The sequence below is a fragment of the Nannobrachium achirus genome (assembly GCF_963921795.1).
Source record: "Nannobrachium achirus genome assembly, chromosome: 24".
NCBI classification, from domain to species: domain Eukaryota; kingdom Metazoa; phylum Chordata; class Actinopteri; order Myctophiformes; family Myctophidae; genus Nannobrachium; species Nannobrachium achirus.
This window is the reverse complement of record NC_137831.1, coordinates 36,094,400-36,102,969: the sequence shown is the minus strand read 5'-3', so window position 1 is coordinate 36,102,969 and position 8,570 is coordinate 36,094,400. Positions and strand designations below refer to the sequence as shown.

The 8,570-nt window shown below is 44.0% G+C and overlaps 1 pseudogene across 1 annotated transcript in view; it reads left to right on the top strand.

Annotated features, from left to right (window-relative positions):
• The window catches only part of LOC308280262 (fumarate hydratase, mitochondrial-like), a 59,329-nt pseudogene extending 56,789 nt beyond the window's left edge, over positions 1-2,540 (top strand). The window contains exon 3 of the transcript in view: positions 2,490-2,540. The product of the transcript in view is annotated as a fumarate hydratase, mitochondrial-like (transcript). The remainder of the gene's footprint in view (positions 1-2,489) is intronic.
• Positions 2,541-8,570: the final 6,030 nt, after the last annotated feature.

The window sequence follows — 8,570 nt, the reverse complement described above, 5'->3', positions numbered from 1 at the left end:
TGCGTGTGCGTGTGCGTGTGCGTGTGCGTGTGCGTGTGCGTGTGCGTGTGCGCGTGCGCGTGCGCAGGGGCATAATGATGGCCTCTGTGTGTGGCGTGTTAAGACAGAGGGGGGGAAATTGCTGCTCTTGCACCTTGCATTCTTGTGCCGGGTGTCGGGAGGTGGAGGGGGGGGGGGGGGGGGACCTCTGCGGCTTCCAGGATCGGAAGTTCCAGCCCCCCTCCCCCTCCATAACTTGGTGGAAGAACTATACTCACGTTTTGAACCAAAGCAAAAGTAGTTTTCAGTTTGAACCCTAAAAACCCTAAAAACCCTAAACCAGGGGTCTTCAACGTTTTCAGGCCAAGGACCCCTTAGTTGAGAGAGAGAGAGATGAAGCAGGGACCCCCCACAACCTGTTCATAGATTCCATATAGTTTCATTGTTTGACAGCAAAATCATCAGTGTGTTTTTGGTTTCATGTCAATTTGTGTTTTCAGATATTTAACCACTTGAGCCGTCATTACCTAATAAACTTGAACTTTCACTCTGTACTTAGTCTGCTCTTTCCCCCTCTACATCAAAGCTCTTTGCCGAAAATAGACGATCTACAAGCTCACAACGTCTCGCAGCGCGAGGCGTTGTGAGCTTGTAGATCTGCTATTTTTGGCTAAAGTTCTCCGAATATGGACGTTAGGGTTCAAGTGGTTAATATAAAAAAGGAGAAACAAGTTTCTATCAAACAAAGATTTGAAGAACCCCCTGTAGTAACTCTGAGGACCCCCTAGGGGTCCTGGACCCACTGTTGAAGACCCCTGCCCTAAACCCTAAAAACCCTAAGTAGTGAACATAGCCGATCTACAAGCTCACAACACGGCACAAAGCGATGGGTTCTGAGATTGTAGTTCTGCTGTTTTCATTAGTTTGGGTCCAGGGCAAACGTGTAATTTCTCTTTTGCGTCTCGAGCTGAAAAGTTTGGGAACCACTGCTCTAAATGTCTTACTTAATCCTAACCCCTAAACCAGACTCTGTCTAATCTTAACCCTAACTCCTAAACCTAACCTCTAGTCCAAGGGTCTTCAACAGGGGGTCCGGGTCCCCCAGGGGGTCCTCAGAGTTACTACAGGGGGCCGCCAAATATTTGTGATATGATCATTCTTTTAAATTAACAACTTGAACCCTCGCATCCCTTCTGAGAACTTTAGCCAAAAATAGCAGATCTACAAGTTCTTGTAGATCGGCTATTTTTGGCAAATAGGTTCGGTGTAGAGGTAAAAAAAAAAGAAGAGCAAACTGCAAGTAGGCTACAGAGTGAAAGGTCAATTTAACTAAAAACACAAATCCAACATAGACTGATGACAGTGCTGTCAAACAAGTCATCAATCTCTATCGATGAAAATCTGCATCCCTGCTTCATCTCTCTCTGTAAACGTTGAAGAACCCTGCTCTAGTCTAAATGTTCAATCCTAACCCTAAACCCAACCTCTTAATGTCTGATCCTTTTTTTTTCCTTCTTTTTTTTAGACACTTTCATTGGCTGAGCGTATACTGTACCGGGCACATGATATGATGCACACATAGACATAGGGGCTTGAGCCCCTGCCCTTTTATCTGTCTGTAAAAAGTGCCCTCTCCAGACCATGAATGCAGTTTTCACTATGGTGAAAGAATTGCAAATGCCCTCTTTCCATGCCATACCTGAAGGCAGCATTCAAGAGAATTGCCTTGTCCAAAACTCTCCTGAACTTGAAAGCAGCATCTTATGTTGAAAGAATTGTCCTCTCTGTGTAGAAATCAAGCATCGAACATAGCCGACCTCCAAGCTCGAGCTTGGAGGTCTGCTATTTTTAATATTTTCACCAAAAGGCCCTTTTAGAAATGTCAGCCCCTGCCTCTCTAACATTCTCTGCACGTCCTCCCTCTACTGTACGCTGAGGAAAAGGACAGATAATGACAGAGACTTCACCCCGTCGTCAGTCATAGTTATTATTTTAATGATAATTGTACAGTTAGCACACAGTGGAGGTTGGGTCTGTTCTTACTCCACCACAACTGTTACCAGCTACTATTTACTTTGTACTAGATGTATTAATACAAAACAAACATACGCTCACAAGCCCCTCAGGGGTTTTTTGTCCACCGCGCACGTGCACACATAGACATGAAAGGGGGCTTGAGCCCCTGCCCTTTAAACAGTCTGTAAAAAGTGCCCTCTCCAGACCATGAATGCCGTTTTTCACTATGGTGAAAGAAATGAAAATGCCATCTTTCCATGTCTGTACCTGAAGGCAGCATTCAAGAGAATTGCCTTGTCCAAACTCTCCTGAACTTGAACGCAGCATCTTGTGTTGAAAGAATTGTCCTCACTGTGTAGAAATCCATGCTGTACACCACATCTCCAGTATTGCCTTTTTACTGCTTAGTTTAGTGTGGTATATAGAGTAACGAAAATAGCGAAATTTCAGCCCCTGCCTCTCTAGCATTCTCTGCACGTCCCTGCTGTCCACAGCCCACCAGTGAGACACAGAGGCCCTCTTTTATCGAGCTTCCTCAGACCTGAAACATGGACGTACACTGGGATCACCGCAATTGTCGGCATTCATCGATCTATCGTGACTTTGACTTGAGCATATGGCCAGGGGCGTCGCACCAAATTCTGGGCCCTGGGTACAATGATTCATGAAAGTTCCCCCATGAATGTTCTTCATAGGGGAGGGGGTTCTACTAAACCATTTAGACTGGGGACGCATTATTACGCAATATTTTGTGTGTTAACTATTGAAAAAATAGCAGATATACAAGCTCACAGCGTGGCACAGAGTGCTGCGCTGCGAGCTTGTAAATCTGCTATTTTCGAAAAATCGTGAAAAGTCTGAATATTTCAAATCCTTCTAAGGTTTTTTGAAAAACCTATGCTCAAACTTTTTTCATGTCAAGGACCCCCAAAATGATATGTATTTGTCCACGGACCCCCATCTCAAAATATTTAGTTCCAGGGACCAGCATAAGCAAAATTTGAGTAACAAATGTTCGCTTAAAAAAAAATATATATATTCAAAGATTTGCACACATTTTCACGACTTTTCAAAAATAGCAGTTATACAAGCTCACAGCGCAGCACTGAGTGCCTCGCTGCGAGCTTGCATATCTGCTATTTTTTAGCTAAAGCATAAAATAATTAAGGCCCCTCCACCTTGGGCCCTAGTAACTCAGTCCCACTTTCCCCTCCCTTGTGACGCCCCTGCATATGGCACACTCAAATCTCACGTGGTCTCAGGTGGTGTTGGCTTACAGGCCCGTCTTTCCGTCGTAGACCAACATATTCTCGCATTGTGTGGCAACCTGAGAGCCACGGCCAACATAGCGTTTGAATTAAGCCTTTATGGATGTCGTAGGAGCACTTAATGATTCACGTGGGTTTACATTCTGAACATTCCCCCTCAGGGGGAATAAATAAAAATGTGTACTGTTTATTATAACAACATTTGAGATGAGTCGTGGACAGAGAGCCAAACAAGGAAGTGCACGCTGTCATCGCCATGTGTCTTCTCTTACCTTTATACTCCATAATGCTTCAATTTGCCATAAAACAGACACTGTTTTACTTTAGCCTTTATTTATGTGTTGGAAGACATTGTCAAACATTAGCATTGGTGGAAACATTGCTTTTTTCTGCATTCTTTAAGTAGGACTTAAAGAGGCGGTGCCATAGTTTTGTACTTTTTCTGGTTTTCGTGTGTCTAGGAGGTTGACAGTACTCCATTAGACCCCCTGGTGTGGTTGTTATGAGCAATTATGTATTGCCTTTCTATTTGGGTTTTAGCTGTAGGCTGCCACCTTGTGGGGTCAAACGTGCCGGTCCAAAAACACACATACTTATTACATCACAGAATCAACCCCTCCCCTAATTACCATTCACCCAACATACGTGGGTGTGGCTAACATCAGCTGGGTCACCACCCACCATGACAACCATGCATACCAATGAACTGGTGGGTGTGGCCACATAAAAACATAATTTTAACTCTTTCTGTACACTTTTTTGGAAAGAAATCTTCCTCCTAGTATAATCATAATACCTGATAATCATGTTTTAGAGGAGTGCTTTAAGGAGTGCTTTTATTTTTAACCCATTTCCGACCTCATCTCCATATTGCTCTTCACCAATGCTAATTATAAGATGGCGCTGTATCTGTCTCATTGGGCAATTCACCCTTTGTCAAGTCCCGCCTGTTGTCCCCTCCCTCTTCACACCCATTGGTTGCTGAGTTGTGTGTTCAATTCTAATTTCAAACTTGGTTTCAGTAAAATGGAGCTGCTCAGTGGCAGTATAGTGACTCAGCATGTTTTTGAATGTTTTCATTTCTCCAAAAATAATGTTTTACCAAATTAAACATAACAAAGGGGTAACCAGGGCGTGTCAAGGTAGATAGAGCCTGCTGGTTGGTCAGTCAGGGACCAAAGGCTAACAAAGGGTGAATTCCAGAAACCCTTCTACCAGTGATATCATCGATCATTCTTCTCTTCCTGTAAAGTTGGCATGCTGAAATAGAAGCCATTAATAAAACATGACAATCAAAGTTTGATTTTATTTTTCTTCTTCTCATTTGGTGCCTATCCCAAAGATTTCCGGGTGGTTATTTTCATGTCTGTGGTGCCTATCCCGAAAATCACCAGGTGTTGCCTTTTATTGCATAATGTTTCCAGGTGAAAGTAGGCATTCTAATCTTCATTCAGAATGAAATTTGCTCATATCTTACTATTTTTGGATTCACTGTGGCTCTGCAGAGTTGTGGCAAAATGGTCAAAAAAGGCTGGCACATATACCCACCAAAATTGGAAAAGATGCTGGCACTCACAATTGTGTAACCTATTTAAAAAAATACTAAGCTATGGGCGCTACTCTCCCTCTGCCAACCTGGGTGACCCGAACTGAGCTCATGCTTCCTTCAATGCATGAGGAGGCCGCTTCTCATCACCAGACAGATGGGATTTTCCTGGTCATGACCCACAGGTTGAGCACCACTGCACTGCATCAGACATCACACATTATATTAGACACCGTCAGACGTTAGAATGCTATGTCCTTGACACTGGGAGAGAGCAGTAACTCAGTCTTTCATGGAAAGACATCGCTCTGCCAAGATTAGATATGGGCAGTAGTGGAAAAAGTAGGCCTACCCTTAAGTAAAAGTACCGAGTTTACTTGAGTAAGTAATCCCACCAATCCCTGTGTGTGTATGTGTGTTTGCATGCGCGCGCGTGCATGCTTTCTTAGTTATTGTTTTTCAGTAGCTCAGTCAGCAGCTAAGCTTGTGTCCCGTGTGTATCTGTCTGTCTGTGTGTGTGTGTGTGTGTGTGTGTGTGTGTGTGTGTGTGTGTGTGTGTGTGTGTGTGTGTGTGTGTGTGTGTGTGTGTGTGTGTGTGTGTGTGTGTGTGTGTGTGTGTGTGTGTGTGTGTGCTCGTGCTGTGCAGTGTCGTGCATGTGTGTGTGTGTGTGTGTGTGCGGGTGTGTGGGACGAAGTGTAGAGAATGCAAGCGAGCGAGCCGGTTCACCGCAAGGGATTGTGGGACGTTGCCAGAGACCCATCTCTCTCCACATGGAAAATCCTTCATCTTTCACCATCTCCTCCCACCTATCAGCACTGCAAAGTACATTTACTCAAGTTCTGTATTTTAATCTAACATTTCGTCGTTGTCAGGTGGAAACCTTGTATGTCCAAGACCGTTCGTTTTGTATTTATCATTTTAAAAATTAACTAAACTAGTGAAAACAGCCGATCTACAAGCTTGTAGATCTGCTGCAAAGGTTACCTTTGTGCGACAGCCTTGTGTGACGAAGCATGCAGGGCTTTACTTGGTGAAAAAAACATACAAACTCGAAACTTGGAGATATGAGGTTTCTGCCCGACATTGACAATTTGTATTATTATTACTTGTGCTTTTGTACTCCACCACAATTGCTTGCAAACTTTACTTACATGTACTATACTTTGTAGATTTTTATTGTTAGCAATAACAAAAATATAAGAAATAAGTTCAAAGCAACAAAATGGATTTAACACACAAAAAAAAATAAGAGAAAATATTTTGTGTAACACTTTGGTTATATTTGTGTCTATTTGAAAACATTTGACACATTTTGTAAACTTTATAAAAGGTGGTGAAACGAGACATACTGCATGACGTGATGAGCAATTTCCCTATCCCTTATTTTAAGGTTTAACACGTTTTAGTCGAGTCACATTTTTGTTTTTGAATACAGGACTTGTACTTTCAGCAGAATATGTGTAAATCGTGGTAAAACATCGGGAGTTCTTCCATCACTGACATCCTGCACTGCCAGAGGAACGTCGGCATCCGCGTCACTCACCCCGCATGATACTGTCTCTCTCTCTCTCAACAGTGATTTACAAGTGTTTGCAGGGTTGGCTCAGCCGTAGGTTTCTTTCTCTCTGTCCTCACTGACGCAGAGAGACGCCAAAATTCTCATCGATGCAGTGCAGGGCAATGTGTGATGTATGACTTTTCACTGTCAACTAATTCAGTGGTTCTCAACCTTTTCAGGCCGCGACCCTCAACATAATCATATTTTAACTGGGGACCCCCCACCCTGACGAGCACTAAGAGTTGAAACATTACATTTTGCGTTCAAAATGTATTCCTCTAATATTGGACAATTTGGCCAATGTTTAATTTGTCATTTTAGAGGTACGGTATATTAAAAGTATTGTCGCTGATACCGTCTATCTATAGCCTACACTTAAACTTTGGTTTGTTTACTGTGGAGTGAGAAAACAATGTTGCACATTAAGTTAATCATCTGGGGAACCCCCAAAATAATTTGGGGTCCCCCCTGGGGGTTCCCACCCACAGGTTGAGAACCACTGAGCGAACCTATTTCACTGTACTGTTATGGAAATATATGTAGTAGAGTGAATCGCTGCCTTAGCCTGATGGCCTCAAAAGCATCTGCCCCGGTCCACAGGGATATCCCTTTGGTCTAGTGGTTAAGACTAGTAACTCAGTCCCACTTCCATCCCCCTTGTGACGCCCCTGCCCGTTGTACCTGTCGGTACTGGACAACTGTCTATCCCAATGACTCCGTGCCGGGCAAAGGCAATATCCCTCATGTCTTTCACCTTGCAGTCTGGTGCGTGTGTGGTCGCCGTGCGTGTCTGCGTTTCACGTGTGTGTATTGTGTGCGTGCACGTGATGTGAGGGCTTCTTAGCTTGTGTCAGATGTAAGAAGAGGAGGAGGGCCCCCCAAAGGTTTTAAACCACAGTGATGTCATCCTTGTAGGTGTGAATGTCTTCATGCCAGCCCTCACAACAGCTGCCAACGTGCCCCATGGTACGCACGCACGCACACACACACACACACACACACACACACACACACACACACACACACACACACACACACACACACACACACACACACACACACACACACACACACACACCGCTGCCAAGGTGCCGCAGGTTCTCACTCTGTCTTTATCTTTACCCAGATGCCAGCCTGTTCTACCGGGGTGTGAAAACATACCGTTGTTTCCTGTTGAGATTGGCACATTTCACCCAGGTTTTTTCATCTCACTTACGTCACTTTGTCTGCTGACCTCAATCGGCAACGAAATAAACAGAAAATAAACAGACATTAAGATAAAACAATTCACAGGAGGCAAGCAGTGATCACCCAGTGATGTGCACTAGCATTGTAGTTTCAAATGCACTACATTGCAGGTGCCTTTTGAGAGTGAAAAAAATAAGAAGACACGTGACATGTGTGATCTGGGCAGCTTGCCTCAGGAAATGTGCCAAGCTCAATAGGGAACAACGGTACACACACACACATTGGTACTACTATATTTGTGAGGACGTCAACATTTCAGAGAGGCAATTTTCATTTTTAAAACATACATCTTTCCAGTTTTACCATAACCCCAGAGGCGAAAATTGCAGGTCTACTGTTAAAGTTATACCATGTAACTTTTTTTATAAAACAAATCTTAAAATGGTCCTAGCTGTTAAATCGCTAAAGTTTTAGAACCCCCACTCCATTATTTTCAGCTTCTAAAGCCTTCTCTTTATATGTTTTCTATGATCCCTGCCCGGGACCGGTTTTCGCGGAAAAATTGCGTCATCACACTACCGGCCAATCACAGCGAGGGTTATACACTGCCGGCCAATCACAGCGCAGAACATACACTGCCGGGCTCTCTGGTGGGTTTAGGAAACACGCCTTCAGGAAGTACACTGCAGTGTTTACACTGCGGAGTCTAGCATGTAACTCCCCAACCGCTGCTCGTAGAAGGACATGGGAGACTTCATTGAAAGCGTCTCGGCGAGGCGAGGCGGACGCGGTGGTCTGACGGCCCGGTCCGCGAGCGAAAAACGGACGAAAAAAGCAAACGCGACCGCGGTTTGCTATACTGCTACAGACCACCAGTTGAGCAACTTACACAGTATAGCTTTAAGTTTAAAATCGCGGGTAAATACAGCGCAGCCGACACATTGTGAGCTTGTAGATCTGCTATTTTCACTAGTTTGGACCACAGGTAAACAAAGTTTCTCTTTTGGGTCACTA